We start from the raw sequence: 10,831 nt of genomic DNA, 5'->3' as shown, positions 1-10,831 counted from the left end.
CACGACTAAACACCGTGATTATTAGCAACAATTGTGGCAATCTGCGTGCCAAGAGCCTGTTAACACTGGTAAAATAAGAATGTGCTAATTATAGAAAGTAAAGAGCCAAGAGCTGCCACTACTTAGCCGGGCTAGTTGAGAGACCGAAACTAATTGCGAGTAATTGTCTGGCCGCCTTGGCTTTGCCACTCATTAAATCAGCCTATTAAATATGGAAAAATAATGCGAGTTTCATGTCGGGTTTTAGTTTCCACAACCATATTTCTGCACTGACACTTTGCCACTCAACACTCACCCACCCACCCACCCCATTTTTCAATTAGTTTCTCTTAGCTTGTGTGCCGTGCGCTAATTTTCCAATAAATTAAATTCTCAAGGAAATCTAAACAAAGGCATTTTCGGGAAGCTGCGCCAAAATGCAAATTTTTGGCCCAAGAACTGATAGGGTTCTCCAACGTCAAAAAGGACGAAGGATGGTATGGTTGTGTGGGGATGTGCTCTCATACTCAGGACTTTGTGTCTAAATTAATTTGGTTGTTGTTCGTCCTCGACGTCGTCATCGTGGCCTTTCCGCATCGGGGCTGCACTGCGTCCTGGCTGCGTCCTGGCTCACCAAGGCTCACCCGGCACATAATTGCATTTATTATTGAGCAAAATGAGTAAGTTATTGTGGCTGTGACAAAAGGCAACCGCATATATGACGCTGACACAGCTGCCAGGACGCACTTTTGAGCCTCAGCCTCTGCCTCTGTCTGCCTTATGGTGCTCCAGCTATTCAAACTTGTAATCAATATAATATGGCTGCTCCTTTGACATTTGACTTTGTGCCGTCAATGTCATTGAAGGATTTCCCAGAGTTCAAGTCAACTATATAGCTATATAGTCCCAATAACCTTTAAACTTAAAGGATAGAAATGTTGTATAGCCTTGTTTAGATATTATAATTAATATTGAAGCCTTCTAATTCTAATTTTGTTATAAAATCTCTGGCTAAGAATAACAAAACTTTCCCTTTAGCATTTTCATTATACCCCAGTGGAGGAGGATAGGCTTCCAGGCACTCGGCTTGGCTAGTTCCATTGTTCGAGACAAGGAATGCTCCATGATGGTATTCTAATTGAAATACGTAAAATAAAATTATGAATATGCAAAATAAGCAAATGGATGACAATGCTAAGCAGCTTGGCTCTCGACCAGAATGGGGAAAAAGGACGAAGAAGGATGTTTTTGCTGGTTATCCACTGCATAGTGGTAAATGTTATGCTGAGTAGTCGACGTCCAGGTTCTGGCCATAATGAAAACTAAAAATCAAAATGCGTGATTATCAGGACTCTGGCCAGGAGGGCTTGGAGGGCCTGGAATGGGAGTGAAAGTTATGAAAAACATCAAAAGTTTTGCATAATTCGGTTTTGCTTAAAATTGTTCAAGTTGTTTCTGTAAAATCCTGTGAACTAGGACTGGGACTGGAAGTTGACGAATATTTTTAATTAAAATTTCCGTATAATCAGAAATGGTGCAGCTCAACGGCTAAAGGCGTTTGCTTATGTAACAATTATCTTTTGTAGATGCCGTTGCTGTACGCATGTCCTTATGTAATTGCCATTCGTACATAAGTTTCCATTATATATTAAGCAATAAACGAATTTACAACAGCTGCACTCGAGTCTCGAGTCAGGACATGTATGTACAATATATATAGGTATTTGTTGGGATAAATTGCATTGCGTACTTCTAGGCGCCTTAGAGAATGTCTGCAAAATTACCAATTTGCAATGTCCAAGCGTATGTTAGAATGTGTGTGTCCAGTTTCTCAGGGTGTTTATATGTGGACATTGAGTATCACTTATAATTAGAAACTCAAAAATGCACAAACACATGCATGGGAAAAGTTGCTAAGGATATGCAGCAGACAACAACAGCCCTGAGCAGGACAACGACATCGACTAAGGATCCCTCCTAGCTCCCACTCTCAGCCCCCTTCCTTCAACTATCCTGTTTAATGCATATTTCGTATAACTTTGATGTGCTGCAAATTTACTTGAAATGTGTGTATGTGGGTGGGTGGGTGTGTGTGCACTTTCTGCCATCCAGACTGCCAGCCAGCCATCTAGCCAGCCTGCCTGACTGCTTTCCTTGCCACTTGTGTGTATGTGTGTGTGTGTATGAGCTGGCTTTTATGTATTTACGTTGCATATGAAATGATATTTATAGTAAACAGATTATTTTATATGCAGGTATATGCAAGCCTGAACAACTTTGGAACACTGCAATCGCCTTCTGGACACTCCCGCTCCTCTCAATCCTCCAAAAATCCAATCCTTTTCCACTTTCATCGGTATGTGCCAGAGATGACAAAGACAGAAATGTCTGCTTTGTCTGTTGTTTGCCAGCCAGGACTTTGCCAGCCAGGATGAGTTGCTCCACTGGCTCGGCGCTGCTGTTGTTGTCTCTTTAGGCATATAAAATGATTAGAACTAATGGTCAATATGCAGATGAGTGTTGAGAGTAGTTTGGTGTTTATTTGCACATTGGAGCATGGATTGATGAAAAGGATTTAAATTTTAAAGGAAAAATTAATATTATTGAAGGGTAAGGTAGGTGGAAGATAAAAGGGAGATAGGTGTATCTAGGAGATTAGGAGGTCTGGGAGACTAATAGGTCTTCAATATTTTAAGAGATTAGTTTCCTAATTATGGGGTTGGTTGGATATCACTTTTATAAATATTTTATTATTTATATTGTATCATATATATTTAATATGTTTTATTTATTTACTAGTTACTTCAAAGATTTCCCCTAGAAAATGTATCTTAAAGATAATTAAATGGATTTCACACCAGTGTCTCAACATCTTTTCTCCAGACATCTCTCCCACACCAGCTCCACCCGCTGGCTGCTGCAGGCCACACTCTCGACCACAACTGCATCCGAGGCATCTGCAACTCCATCTGCATACTCATTATATGCATTATGTATTGGCCGAGTGGACGGAAAAGAGATGGAGCACTGTGCGCATGTATCCTATAGATACTCCATCCAAATTGGTATGTGGGTGTGTGTATTGAGAGCTCTAAACAAATCAAGTTTTACTCAACATTATTATCAACATTTATGCATTCAGAAGTCACCCACACCCAAGACACTGAGCACACACACAAATACACAAATGCCGGCCAACTAAGCCGCATTGGAAAGACATTGCAGCAATGGCCCGAAAATGCAAACTGCCTTCTTGGCCCCCCTAAGAAAATTTATCGAAATGTAGAAACAGATTTTGTGCACTAGTTTTTGGGGAGGGGGAGGTGGTTGAGTGGTGGTTTTGTAGGGGGTGGATGGAGGTGGTTTAAGGAGGAAGGGCACAGAGAAAAAATTCAAAGGACTATACCATTTTAAAAGTAGTTCTCCGCTTTACTGCCTTGATAATATCAAATATTAAGTCTAAATTAAAAAGTAATTATTAAAAATTATTTAAAATAAATCAATCATCTTAAAAATGAACTAATTAACTATCTTAGCTAGTTTATTTTGTCTGTGTAGTGCCTCGATCCGAGGTGGAACTGGCTGACAGGCAGGCTTGGTCGACTGGCGGACAGCCGCATGGACACAACCGAGGGGGCTTCTCCTTCGCTTTCCCCAAGTCCTCCCGCTCCTGGAACCCTGTCCTCCTCCTACTCCTACTCCCTACTCTCCACCACCACCACTAGCTTCAGATTCGGCTTCTGCTTCTTCGAGGTTCCTAATTTAAATGCAAATGAGATTCATTTGACGACGACACCAACATACTTTGTCCATGTCCATGTCTTGCGCTCGCACACAGCCATTGCTTTAGTGTGTGTGGAATTTGATAATGTGCAGAAGTGTGTGTGTGTGTACAATTAGACATCGGTCTGTGCATGTATTTAGTTGCATGTTGTCCTTTCGTCCATACATACATACATAGCTAAATCTCGCATATAATACATAAGTTGGCTACGAGTTTGTCTCTTTTCCCATGAGTTTGTGTGCCTGTGCTTGGATTTCATATATAAATGAACTATTGCAGTGTAAATGAATTAGTCCAAGGACAGTGACGGCGAGTTTGGTAATTGCTGGAAGGGGGGTTGGGGTTCCTTTGCCTTTTCTGAGAGATAAGGTCATAAGAGCAACCAACATTTTGTTTCAAAAGCAGCTTAAACAGATCACTTAAATAAAGATAATTCTATTTACAAATTTTAAAATAATTATTCATTAAGTTTTATAAAATATATCTTCCATAAAAATATTGTTTATATTATATAGATTAATTTAAAGTTAAAAAGTATTGGTTATTTATAGCTTTTTATGGTATATACATATGACTGAAAAGACTTATAAAATCCTCTTAGAATCATCATCATTTTTTACCCAAAAACTATCATATTCCTTAGAATATATTTTCTAAACTGAAACCCCTTTTTAAATTAGAAACTTAGACACCGCCTCTGCCTTAATTAAGCACTTGTCTGCATACATTAAAAGCTGCCACTGTCGCTGTCCTTTGCCGAGTCCTGCTCTCCTTCTCTGGCTGCAGCTTCTTCATTTTCCTTATTTCGGCCAAATACAAAAGCCTATTCCGCACCGATAACTGCAAACACAACAAACACAGTAGAGACAGCAGCAGCAGTAGCAGTGGCAGTGGCAGTGGCAAGAACAACAACAACAACAACAAACAACTTGGCCAGTTGGCTGTGTTTTGGACAGGAAGCGTTAGGAAGCGTCAGGACATGCAGCCAGCTACTTGCACTCATGTAGATGACTTGCTGTTCCCCGTCGTTTCCGCTCAGATCCCTTTTTCGTATATATGTATGTATGTATCTACTACCAAAATAGCAACAACAACAACAGGGCACAATTATAAATCTGTCCACACACACACACACATAGATGTAGTTACCCCCTTTTTCGGACATGGACGTCGCCAATGATCATCATGGAACTACGACGACGACGACGACGACGACGACAATGATGATGATGATGACGATGACGACGCTACGGCTGCTTAAGTTTTTGGCATTAACAAAGCTACCAGCCACACCCGACCCTGTCTCCCCCCCTCGGGCTCCATCAAACCAGAACGGAAGCCGACACACACACACTAGCACACACACACATACCAACACATTGCCGGAGTGCCTGACAACACCATACCAACACCAATGCAATGTCCTTGCCAACGCTGCCAAAACCGCCTTGGAAAATTAGCATCAAACGCATAAAATGACCAAGTCTAAGTCTGCCGCAGTGCGGGTTGAAACGGGAGGTGGGGTTGTTTCTGCGGGGCTGGCAAATGAAGGAGGGGGGGATGGGGATCAAGGATCGGAAGGAGGGAGGACGTGGCGCTTCGATGCAGAGAAGGTGGAGCCGGGCCTTGCATTCTCATTTGGAATTACGAAAATTCAAAATTTACAAACGAAAATGTTATGAGAACGTAGCTTGGGCTCTAGGATTTTACCCCCTCTTACCCCCCTCTCTACCCCATCCCATCGTCTTCGTGTCCTGTGCCTTTGGCTTCTCTCTCCCTTTCTTCCGCACTAATGCCATCTCGTTCTCCGTCTCTGTCGCCGGAGTGACGCACAATAGTTGGCTAGTGTAACAGGGTTGTCCTAGGTTGGGTCCTTGGTCCTGGGGCAGGGGTATCCTGGGGTGGCCATGCCGTACAAGTTAATTCAGTTAAAGGACCCAAAAAGTCTGGTGTGCATTTTCGGCTCTACCCTAACGGTGGGTTGGGATTGGGGTGGTGGGAAGGCCTGGGTTTGGGTCGGCTTTGCCAATGCATGTATTAGTATGCGTAGTTAAGTTCTGACGCCCAGGACCTCCCAGGACCCAAATGCGTTGTGGTGCGGGTCTGAAGGAACTTTAAGTAAATGAACAGAAATGACAGGCAGACATTTGCATTATTATTAGTACAAGTTGCAGTCGTGTATCTGGGTGGGCAGCTTGGGTGGCCTGGTTTGGGTGGTTTTAGATGGGGTGGTTTCTGGTTGGGCGGGTACGCCTCGAAATGCATTTCATTGCATACATTTAGGAGGTTTTCATTACGTCGCAAAAGTTCTAGCTTCTCATTCTCTCTCTCTCACTTGTGTGCAATGTAAGTTTTCGGTTACGTGTTGAGTCCTCAATGTCTATAAGGATATCCCTGTGTGTATGAATGTGTCTATGTATGTATATTCAAAAGTCATTGCAAGTTATTGAATGGAATAAAATGTAAATTAAGTAAATTAGAATTTCAGCCGCATAGGAAAATTTTTGATCCAGGTATGCAGTCGAGAACACACACAGGATTCTATCCAAAAGCAGTGGCTCTTTGATTCGGAATTCCACTTACTTCCCGGCATGCCTTGCATATCGATTATTGTCTCTGATGGGTGATTTTCTTTGGCAAGTTTTGTTGCCAAGGCAGTATTGCATTTAAGTACGCAAATAAAACCTATACATTACGCAAACTAACATCAATTGCTGAATCACCTTTTTATCTGTCTAGTCTCTGGCCGGAGCAGGGAAAGTCAAAACTTGGCTTGCAATTGACCAACGCTCTACTCCGGTTTCCAACCAGGTCCAAAAAAGGGCCAGAAAGGGTATGAGATTGAATGAAACACACATTCGGTTGTCGTCTGGCTCAGGTCCTGGCCCAAACCACCCGTCACTACCCTCAATTGAAGCTGCTTACCCTGGCTACCAGCGATTTTTTGCATTGCCATTTTTAGCGCTTCAACTTCACTCCCAACCCCACCACCGGAGATTCTTTTATTTTCGCGTAAATTCAGCGGGGAACTTTCTCATACAATTTTTTGTTTTTCGGCCAACAGTTTGGGGAACTGTCGCTTGACCAAATGGTCGCCACCCAGCTGCCCCCGAGACGACTTGCAGGGTGTACCTACCCTTTTTCGACTGATTATGGGTACGTGCACGTTGGAAAAATGTGCAGCGACAGTGCCGTGTTCCTTCCATTCATCCAGCCAGTCCTCCGCCTCCCAGCCACTCCATGCCACTCCAGCTCCCTCCAACCACCCAGCAATCTCCAACTCCTTGCCACATGCGCCCAAAAGTTTGTTTTGTGTTTTGTTAATTTTTTCTTGGCCGCGAATTTGTTTTCATTTACGTTTTTGCATCGCCCTGTGCCAACGTTGTTCTCCCATTTTCTCATTTTCCCCACCCCCACCAGAGGAGGTGGTGTGATGAGGGGGTGGTTGCGAAAACAACGCGCGGGTTTCGGTTCACTGAAAATTGGTAAAAAACGATGCCAAGGAAGAAGCCGAGCCACGGAGTATGCACGGAGGAGGACATCGCATTCGCATTCGCAATCGCCAGCGCCACCTTAAGCCGCACACCCGAGCATTAAAACCAAAAAACCCCACCTGCCAACCCACACCAACCAAAGCCCACTACCCCCTACCCACCCACATGAGCTGGCTGGGGGTTGTCCCTGGCTCAGCTGTTCATTTTTATTATTTTGACCATTATCGCGTGTGGTTCGTTGCTTTGGTCAGCAGCCACGGATGCTGCTCGCGGTGGTGGTGGTGCTGCTGTTGCTGCCGCTGCTCCTGCTTGGCCGTTTGTTCGAGTCCTGCTGATTAAACATTAATTAAGGAAAACAATGCTTCTGGTCTCTCTCTCTCTTGCTTGCTCTCACTCGTCCTGTCACTTTTTCCATTCCTCGTATTTCGGCCAAAAATAAAAATAAGAACAAACTCGCGGAATTTGTATGAAAATGCAAAATTACGAATTTCGCGAGTTTCGTATTCGCCTCGCATTGTCCACATGTATGTGGCGGTGATGTGTGTTCGGCTGGGGAGGTTGACTGGACCATAAAAAAAACACCAAAAATTTTACTTAAATCGCCATAAAAAGTAGTAGAAAAATCATCGACAGACGTAATAAATTAAAAATTTTTTGGTGGAACGAGCGAACAGGCTTGGATTGTTAAGCAGAAGACCCGGAAATGGATTGGGGATTTGTCCGCTGTACACTCCAGGGGTAGATGGACCTTTGTCTGGACTTATTAGAATTTCACTAGAAATTCCATTCATCTTCATTAAACTCATAACATTCTGGTCTACTTAACTCTCCTTTTCCTTTGTAATCAACAGCTTTAATTATAGTTATCCCAACTGGATGATTTGAGCCAAATTAGTAATCAACTTGCCAATTAAGTTTGCCAATTTTATGTCATGACCTGACATACTTCCACTGCCCCCTCGAGCTTGTTTGCCATTTTCAATGAGCAAATATTAAAATTCAAATCACGTATTTTCGTAGCTTGACTCAGAAAATACACACACACTGGAAACTCTTTCACACGAACACATAAACACACACACATAGTGACCCTTTTATCCAGGCAACGCGCATGATAATGCATTTTGTGTCTGCAAATTAAAATTTGCCATTTCATACTATTATCCTGACGTGTGTAATGTGTGGGTGTGGTTCGAACTCCCTACGTTGTTAGCCAACTTCTAACGTGGGGGTGTACGGGCTGTAGTTAAACAGAACCAAATTGCCAGATCTACTGCAAGGTCCAGAGGATATACCTTGGGGACGTATGGATGGGAGTGAAGGGCGTGCACTTCTTGTGGTCTTAGACTAAGCTCGACGGATGGGGTGGTTCTTTTCACGTATCCATACTACACATCATCAAAATAAATTTAAGTGCACTAACTAGATGCAAATTAATAACGAAAACCCGGATGATTGTCTTACTGACTCAAATCCAAAAGAAAACTAAGGAAACAAATCACCTAAAAGGCAAACAGGCTCAGAAGAAAGAGAGAGAGAATGACTTTGATCAGTTGTAGGGTATTAGATGTTCATTATACCCTATTCTTAACCCACCCGACCTTGGCGAGATCTACGACGTTTGATTCGCCCCATATCACAATCCTATGTGATACCTATTGTGGTTCCAGCATGGCTATTTGAAGTTTCGGTGGCGGATCTGTAATGGCCTTAAGCCTTCATGGAGTTCCTAACACTCAAATTTAAATTGGAGCGAACTTGATTCATTTTTCCCAGTCGGGTATTTCTATTTCATTATAAAATTTCTCCTCAACAGCTACTTTATATAATTTCATTAGAATTCATATTAATATATATATATATAAATTTATATTTAGATATAAAGAAGAGATTTAAAAATATTGGGTTAAATTCAATAAATCAGTTTAACTACGTTTGGGATTAATGTAGTAATTAAATTAGGAATTATAAAATTTGCGATTTCATTAGTTAAAATTATTATCAATCCAAAATTATCCAATTCATGCCTTGCTAAAATTTACTGTTTGCTTCGCAAAACTATTAAAATTTAATTTAGGGATATTCACTCACCGATGTTCGCCGCCGTTGAGCTCAAGGACAGGAATAGCTAGAGATGTTTATAATTATTAATTTAAATAGAACAATAAATTAGCCTGGCCATGCTCGAATATTATCGCAAAGTTATCATTATTTAATTCAATCTAAATTCTTTCCTTATATTTTCATATCACTTATATATATATATTTACATAAATCTATATATTTATAATAAAATAACAACGGATATTAAGATATTAATTATTTAAAAAAACTGAAGGGTGTGCAAAATTCGAATTAAGATACAATATTCTTTCTTTCCGCAGAATAATTTCATAATTAACAAAAGGGATTTGAGCTTTGAATAAAATTCAGCAGGCCAATATTCACATAATTGCACTTCTTATAGTTACAAATTTATCAATAATTCGCTGGAGTTTTCTCTCCGTGTAGCGAAAAGGGGGCTTGTCGTCGAATCCAAAAATATTTATCAAAAGATTGCGATCCCGCGTCGAATCTCTGCACTAGTTAATTCCCATATTTCATCCATTTCGGCCTCCAGATAGCCGGTTGCATAATAGGGTGCTAGACGATTACATAATCCTGTACTAGCCGATTAAAAAAAAAACTGGTGCTAGCCGCTTACATAATTTGGTACTAGCCGCACTGGCACGTGGCACTGGGGGGGTAATAAATTCATGAAAAAACTGCACTGCACTGAATTTATAACATACCTGGCATAAAATAACTAAACACTTATTAAATGAATCCCGATAATTCGTCTGGGATTTAATTTTATTTATTTTCAGCACTATTTAAATATTTATTAAACTTGGCTTACAATTGCAGCCGTATTGCTTTCAAGCTCGTCAAAAAATGTCAAAGCTCTCCTATGCAAATCTAGCCCTAACTATGCTAGAGAAAAAGCTTTTACATAACGGCACTCTTATCTCGATATGCAAAAACATAGATAAGAATCGCGTGATGTTTCGTTCACTTATCCAAGGTGACCGCAGATCAATGATATTCGGTGATAAGCTTTTAAGCTTTTCTATGTCTATCTTATGACCGCTCTTCGCATGCGTGCCCTGTTGGAAATCCACACACTACACCACAGTTAATGCTCCAAAAATCTTATTAGCAGGGGTCATTAACTGAAATCACTAATATCTACTAATATTTTATTTTATTTTATTACTTGAATGTCCTTTAGTGGTAGGTTCCTAAAATTTTCCCTGATTCATTTACCAGTTCATAATAAGAACGTCCTACTTTCTTTTTCACTTTAGCTTTAATAAAGAGAGGTGCTAATTTAGCGTTAAACTTCTTGCTGGCATTACTTTGTGCGAAATTACGAGCAAGGACTTCTTCACCATTTTTAAATTCTACCGATCTAGTCCTTAAATTATAAACCTTAGCGTTTATTTCATGAGCCAAAGATATATTATTCTTAGCTTTATTTCGAATACACTGCAAGGCGTCAGTACGCTGTATTTCCGTATTGTCTTTTAAAAGA

General features: G+C 41.0%; 1 long non-coding RNA gene across 3 annotated transcripts; it reads right to left on the bottom strand.

Moving 5' to 3' along the window:
- Nucleotides 1-9,125: 9,125 nt before the first annotated feature.
- Nucleotides 9,126-10,514, bottom strand: LOC116654731. 3 transcript variants are annotated; one of them, XR_004309923.2, is made up of 3 exons: nucleotides 10,050-10,514; nucleotides 9,729-9,994; nucleotides 9,126-9,385 (listed from the first exon to the last, which is right to left on the bottom strand). It is a non-coding gene; the product is annotated as an uncharacterized LOC116654731 (long non-coding RNA). The 3 variants fall into 3 exon arrangements; XR_004309922.2 differs by lacking the exon at nucleotides 9,126-9,385 and having other exon boundaries at nucleotides 9,725-9,900; nucleotides 9,962-9,994; XR_004309921.2 differs by lacking the exon at nucleotides 9,126-9,385 and having other exon boundaries at nucleotides 9,725-9,994.
- Between the last annotated feature and the right edge of the window lie 317 nt (nucleotides 10,515-10,831).

This window comes from Drosophila ananassae, chromosome 3L (assembly GCF_017639315.1).
Source record: "Drosophila ananassae strain 14024-0371.13 chromosome 3L, ASM1763931v2, whole genome shotgun sequence".
In the NCBI taxonomy this organism is placed as follows: Eukaryota; Metazoa; Arthropoda; class Insecta; order Diptera; family Drosophilidae; genus Drosophila; species Drosophila ananassae.
This window is presented reverse-complemented; position numbering and strand designations above follow the sequence as displayed.